This window comes from Silene latifolia, chromosome Y (genome assembly GCF_048544455.1).
Source record: "Silene latifolia isolate original U9 population chromosome Y, ASM4854445v1, whole genome shotgun sequence".
NCBI classification, from domain to species: Eukaryota; Viridiplantae; Streptophyta; class Magnoliopsida; order Caryophyllales; family Caryophyllaceae; genus Silene; species Silene latifolia.
In genome coordinates, this window is record NC_133538.1 from 95,187,636 (window position 1) to 95,195,484 (window position 7,849).

Consider the following 7,849-nt stretch of genomic DNA (forward strand, 5'->3'; position numbering starts at 1 on the left):
AATATTATGAGCGGGTATTTGTGAAAGGTATTTACAACAGTTCTTATCTTAAATCCTGTTGTTGAATATTATGGCAGGTATTTGTGAAAGGTATTTACAACGGTTTTTGTTTTAGTAACCGTTTTTATTACGAACACCTAATTTTTTTAAAAAATAAATTTGTTTCATGCCATTCAAAATCCTGCATATATCAGCAGCACCATATATCAGCACCAGCCTAAATCACAGCTGGGTTCAACAAAACTCTATAGATTCAATTCAACCACAACAACAGCATCATATATACTTATAAGGAGTTAACTTTATATGAACTAAGATCATTCTCTAACTTCAACAAAAAATTTACTAAGCTGATCTAAGCTCTGAGTATCATGCATTTAGCTTTCAGGATTGCTATGTTCTAAGACGTATTTGCCCAACATGTCCCTTACCTCGTCTATATGTTGCCATTCGTATTGCTGAAGTTCTTGTGGCGCGCTGATTACATAATGCGGAAAAAACAAAGATAAGACATTATTGTAACAACATACATCATTCAACATAGCAACATCATGGTATAGCAGCAAGCAAGACAACGTCAACTCTAATTTAAAAAAAAAAGTAATAAACACATTATTAAATTACTAACTTTTTCTGGAATAAGGATATATCTTCGCATAATAATCTCCAACATGAACCGACAAACGTAGTATCCACATTGTATGCTATCCGGCTGGCGAGGGACCTATTATTACATAAAAACAAATAGACGAGAGAAGGCCCACATCAGAATCTTGCACTTTAGGTATTGTATTAGTATTAAACACCGATTTTTGCACTTAAGGTATTGTATTTGAGCACGTACCCCTGTTATCGTAATAAAAGTAGGGGCATCATAAGAATCTTTCGTGGGTTGATCCTGCTCGTTAGCTCTTTTCTTCTCAAAGGCCCTTTTTTTTTTTAAAAAAAAAAGGAGGCAGAAACTCATATTTTCGGGGCAAAAATGAGATTTTTGCAATAAATAAAAATTGAAACTTAATGTTATTATAAATAAATCAGTATTATAAACTTACTTAATAATCAAGTCTTTAAAAGTCTCGCTTGGTTGTTTATGCAAATAGTCCAACCAAAAATCTTTCTTCTTCGTCGGCGTGATGGCTGCTAGCACCCAATGAGTCCTACATCAAGAGACATCATCATTATTAACAAGTACATATATTAGTTATGAAAATGCAATTGTAGGGGGAAACGTAATATTAATTTGTTTATCACCCGTTTTTATTATAAGGGGCAAAAACCAGCTTCTTGGTTGTCGCCAATTGCTGAGCAATATAAACTACCCGATCTTGGAACGAAAAAATCGTGATATGCATTGATAAAACATAGGGGCACAGGAATCCGTATTGATCACATGGAATCTTGTTCTCGGGGATCACTCTCAATTTCAATATCCTACATTATTACGGTATTAATTCCGGTATTTAAAACATTATCTAGTAGTCAGAATATTAGAATATGAAATGATTTATTAAGAAACTTACTTCATCCTAACAAATAGGTGTTGGACATCAATCTCGTCTAGGGCAGCCCAAATGGCTAGCATCTCCCATAACATATTTGCTTCGCGCTCAACCCCTACAATATGCTCCTCGAGCGGAATAATTATACATTGCTCATTTGCGATGCGATAGCTAGCCTCCGAATGCAGTTTCCTCAACGTCACCGTTCATACTTTTAGCATGTAATCCTTCCCTGAATATTTTGTGGAGTTTAAACTCCTAACATCTTTCAGTGCGGGGAAATAATGCTTCTCTGATTTTGTGCTACTACCACCAGCCTACACATGTAAATAATTAAAATAATAAAAAATCCAAAGGTAACATATCCTAGCTAGCTAGTTGGAGTGATAAAAATAAAAGAGTACTTAACTAAATACCTCATCAACCTGCTCTATCAATGATGAGGCAGTAGTAGCAAGTATGACTCGGGATTTAGGCTTATCCGTCGTTTTTGTCCCCTACACAAAATTTCCATGTTTTTTAGAAATACAGAAAAAATATAAATAAAGGGAGGTTTTTAAAAAGATGGAGAAGTTAATTAAATACCTCATCAAGTTGTTGTATCGACGAGGTAGTTGGCATGTCTGGGGACTTTGGCTTATCCACCTTAGCCGGCTTTTTTGTTCCCTACAAAAAATTTCCATGCTTTTTAGAAATACAGAAAAAATATAAATAAAGGGAGGTTTTTAAAAAAATGGAGAAGTTAATTAAATACCTCATCAAGTTGTTGTCTCGACGAGGTAGTTGGCATATCTGGGGACTTAGGCTTATCCGCCTTAGCCGGCTTTTTTGTTCCCTACAAAAAAAAATAACATATAAAAACATTTAACAATTAAAAATTTAACATATAAAGGTATTTTTTCTAACCCCAACTGCTTTCGGCTGAGGGGAAGATGAACGAGCCAGGAAGATGTGACATTCAGGCCATTGGATGTGTGGGAAATAATCTGTATACTTCCCTTAAAATGAAGGATTATAACGAATTTAATGATGACGATCACTAGTCATAAATTAAAATACATAAACAAAAGTAAAGGATTCAGAATTAACCTTCGGTCCTAGCAAATACGGCCTAAGAACAATATCAAAATAGATATTCTCCTATCAGTTGCACCCAAGATGCTCCGAGAAATGCCCTTGATTTTGCTAAAATCGATCCAAAAATTAAAATAATTTTTAGGTTTTCTTTGTGTTTTCCGATGAGAGAGGAGGCAAAAATGAAAATTGAATTCGGTCAGAAAATCCTCTCCCTCACTCACCTATAAACCGTGTATAGTAATGAATTAGGGTAGGCTTTTCTTTTCTATTTTCTCGGCCCATAACCGAAATAAGGAGTATTCTTTCCTTATTTTTGGTTATTCCAAAAATGTATAAAATGTGTTAAATTGTCATCTAGTTAGGATCGAACCCATGACCTCTTGGTTTGTGTACCCTCACTATTACCACTATGACACATTCAACTTGTTGATATTAAATATAACCGGTTACATTTAATTACGAATTAACAGATTAATTCGTCCAAGCTAACATTACATACATTTAATTAAATATAACTTATGATATTTAATTTACGAATTCACAGTTAATTCGTCTCAACTAATATTATTTAATCTTCATTAAATAATTGTCTCATCAACACATTGACTAACTATTTAGTCATATTAGGCATCAATGTGATCATATTTCTATAACCACATCTCTGAAACACATCCTATAGGTGTGACCTTTAGGGACCAGTTGATCACCGCTATCCGTATGATAATAACGTCAAACTTTCTAGCAAGCCAACCGTTATTAGGTAAACGTTAATCAACTGATTAAATATACGAAGTATACCCTTGTGAACCTGTAAGAGATTTACAAATGTTATCACACTAATTTGTGGAGGACACAAGCTCCAACAAACTCCCACTTGTCCTCACAAGTGTATGTGCGATAACCGATTCTCATATCCTAAAATTTCTCCCACTCAATGTAAAACAATTTGCAAATCTGTATTCACAAAGGTCGTATTTTACAAGTGATGAATATCAAGAGTGGTTTTCCCGACTAGAGAGTAACTTAACCGATAAACGAATCAACATTCGAGCATGGCCATGCATTTCGATTAACTCCTCGAGTGGCCTTGAGAAATAACTATACCTGATAAGGGTTGGATATTTTCTTCAACTCGAATCCTGAGATGTAAGCACGAGTATGAAATGATCCAAAAAAATCTACTTAGCCTCCGATTCTGGGACCGTGAGAAAGAAACCAAAGTCACCCAAAATCGCCTTAATCTCAAGAGACAGTCGATAATCAGAAGAATCGACTCTAGGAACACAATGGATGTCCTATCCACGACCTGGCACCGAATGTGATTAAACATTTAGGACTCCATTATGTTGTCACAAAAAGTTGTCCTATGAGGTATCGTTATAATCTCGCATCTGTGATCGATCAGTCAACCGTTTGACTTATGGCTCGTTGAACCCACCATCAATCGACCGCACAATATAATAGCCGAGTTATCACTCACATTGGCGATTACGGACCAAAACAAATATAATGTAATTCAGTTCACTTTGTGGCGTTCAATGTTGTCAGTACAATCTACATGAAAATCAAAATATTATATATAAAACGATGAAGTTATAAAGAGTATATATGAAAAAGATAATGTATCAAATCCATAATCAAGTACTACAACTCAGGAACGCGTTTAATTCCCATGGAATTAACGTGCCCTACATGCTTATCATAATTCAACGGTTTAGTGAGAGGATCCGCGATGTTATCATCCGTCGAAATCTTGTCTATCACTATCTCCTCTTGCTCCACGTAATCACGGATCAGGTGAGCTTTCCGATGTACATGTCTAGATTTGTTGCTAGACTTTGGCTCCTTAGCCTGGAAGATGCCACCTCTATTGTCACAATAGATGGTGATCGGGTCATTCGAACTAGGAACTACTGTAAGTCCTTGAAAGAATTGACGCATCCATATCGCTTCCTTTGCTGCCTCCGAAGCGACATAGTACTCTTGATTCGATAGTAGAATCTGTTATAACACTGCTTAGAACTCTTCCACCGACCGCAAAGACCATTAAGAGTGAAGACGAACCCAAACTGAGATTTTGAATCATCTCGATCCGTTTGGAAGCTAGCATCTGTGTAACCGATTGCGCATAGCTTAGTATCGCCTACATAAGTCAATACCCAATCCTTAGTCCTCCGTAGGTACTTGAGGATGTTTTTAACAGCTATCCAGTATGTTTCACCTGGAGTCTTTTGGTACCGACTCATCATACTCAATGCATATGCCACGTCTGGACGTGTGCATATCATGACATACATGATCGATCCTATTGCAGATGCATAAGGAACACGACTCATGCGCTCAATCCCTTCAAAGCGTCGTGGGTGATCGAGACTTGCTCAATCGCATCCCGGTCGTCATTAGAAGGTTCCCCTTCTTGGAGTTGGTCATGCTGAACTTCTCAAGAATCTTATCCAAATAAGACTCCTGACTAAGTGATAACGTCCGTCGTGATCTATCTCGGTAGATACGGATTCCCAAAATGCGCTGTGCCTCACCCAGATCTTTCATCTGGAAATGGTTCTTCAACCATTCTTTAACCGAAGATAGGAGAGGAATGTCATTCCCAATCAAGAGTATGTCATCGACATACAATATCAAGAATACAATCTTGCTCCCACTCGACTTGATATATAAGCATGGTTCCTCGACCGATCGAGTGAAACCATACTCTTTTATCACCTAGTCGAAACGATGATTCCAACTCCGAGAAGCTTGCTTAAGTCCATAAATGGAACGCTTAAGCTTGCATACTTTCTTAGGATTTTCAGGATCTATGAAACCTTCGGGTTGCACCATGTACAACTCTTCCTCCAAATAACCGTTTAAGAAGGCGGTTTTCACATCCATTTGCCAAATTTCATAATCATGAAAAGCGGCAATCGCTAAGATTATCCGAATGGAACATAGCATGACTACAGGTGCAAAAATCTCATCATAGTGCAATCCGTGCACTTGAGTGAAACCTTTTGCCACAAGTCGTGCCTTATAGGTATCTGGTTGCGCGTCTACAGAATGCTTTATCTTGTAAAGCCATTTGCACTGTAGAGGTTTTACCTTATTAGGTAAATCAACTAGATCACATACGTCATTCTCATACATGGAGTCCATCTCGCATTCCATGGCTTCGAGCCATATCTTTGAGTCGGAACAGGTCATAGCACCTTTATAGGTAACGGGTTCATTACTCTCTAGGAGTAAAACGTAATTCTCCTCGACCATACCAATGTATCTGTCCGGAGGATGAGAGACTCTACCCGACCTCCTAGGTTCCTCAGGAATATTAACCGTATCATCAGTTGGAGGAACAACTTCCTCCATCTGTTCCTCGGTTATTGGTTCTGGAATCTCCGACAGCTCGAAGGTTATATTACTCGTCTTGTTCTCGAGAAATTCTTTCTCTAAGAACGTCGCACTAGCCGCAACAAAAACTCGATGTTCGGTAGGCGAATAGAAGTAATGACCAAATGTTCCTTTTGGATAACCTATAAAGTATGTCTTGACCGATCGCGGGCCGAGCTTATCCTCTTGTCTCCACTTGATATAAGCCTCGCAGCCCCAAACCCGAATAAAGGACAAGTTGGGGACCGTTACCTTCCACATTTCATATGGAGTCTTGTCGACAGCTTTAGACGGACTTCGGTTAAGTATAAGAGCAGCTGACAAAAGAGCAAAACCCCATAATGAATCAGGCACTACCGTGTGACTCATCATGGATCGAACCATATCAAGTAAGGTTTGATTTCTCCGTTCGGACACACCATTTAATTGAGGCGTTCCAGGTGGAGTTAACTGCAGAACGATTCCACAGTCTTTCAGGTGTTGATCAAACTCATTTGAAAGATATTCGCCACCCCGATCTGAACAGAGTGCTTTAATCTTTCTACCCAGTTGGTTTTATACCCTGTTCTGGTATTCCTTGAATTTCTCAAAGGACTCACTTTTATGCTTCATTAAGTAGACATATCCGTATCTACTCAAAGCGTCCGTGAAAGTGATAAAATATCTATAGCCATCTCTAGCGGTAATTGACATAGGTCCACATACGTCCGTATGTATGAATCCTAATAGGTAACTAGCGCGCATTCCAATACCTTTGAAGGAAATTCGAGTCATCGTGCCAATGAGACATGATTCACACGTGCCATATGTAGAAAAATCGAATGCGGGAATAGTCCCATTATCAACGAGTTTTTTCACACGTTTCTCATTTATGTGTCCCATTTGACAATGCCATAGATAGGTTTGATCTTTGTCACCAACCTTTAATTTCTTATTATTCACGTGTAATACTTCCGTGGTTTGGTCTAAGATATAAATTCCATTCATGGAAACTGTTTTGCCATAAATCATTTCATTAAAAGAGAAAATACAGCTATTATCCTTTATTGAAAATGCAAAACCGTCTTTAGCAAGTACGGAAACAGAAAAAATGTTCTTAGACAAACTAGGTACATAGTAACAGTTATTTAAAAATAACTCAAAACCACTAGGGAGTTGGATTACATATGTTCCCTTCGAGACAGCAGCAACTCGTGCTCTATTCCCAACTCGCAGGTCCACATCACCTTTTTCGAGAGGTATGATGTTCTTTAGGCCCTGTAAATGATTACACAGATGAGAACCAGAACCAGTATCAAGTACCCAAGTTCCGAAACTTGCATGGTTAACTCAATCATATGAATATAAGATGACATACCAACAGGAACGACGCGGCCTGCTTTGGTGTCCTCACGGTAGACAGGATAGTTCCTCCTCTAATGTCCAGTCTTGTGACAATGGTGGCACTCTATGTCACCGCCCTTGCTCTTTGCCTTGCCCTGTGAGCCACTAGTCTCACCAGGTGCACTCTTACCGTTTCCTGGCTTTTTAAACTTTGGCTTACCTACAGCTAGGTCGCCATGAGCCTTGCCCTTACCTTTACCCTTGTTGGAAATCGTGAGAACATCCTGCTTCATGCTCCCACTCAATTTTATATCCTTCTCGGTCTGTACGAGAAGTGAGTGTAGCTCATGAGGACTCTTTTTCAAGTCATTCATGTAGTAGTTCGCCCTGAAGAGGGCAAAACCATCGTGAAGAGAATGAAGCATTCGGTCAATGACAATGCTCTCACTGATTTTACAATTCAGTGCCTCCAGCTTCTCGACATTCTCAATCATGTGATGAATGTGTGGGCTAACCGTTAGTGAGCGTGGTGGAAATCTTGTTTGCACCTTGGGCAATGAAGCGTCTCT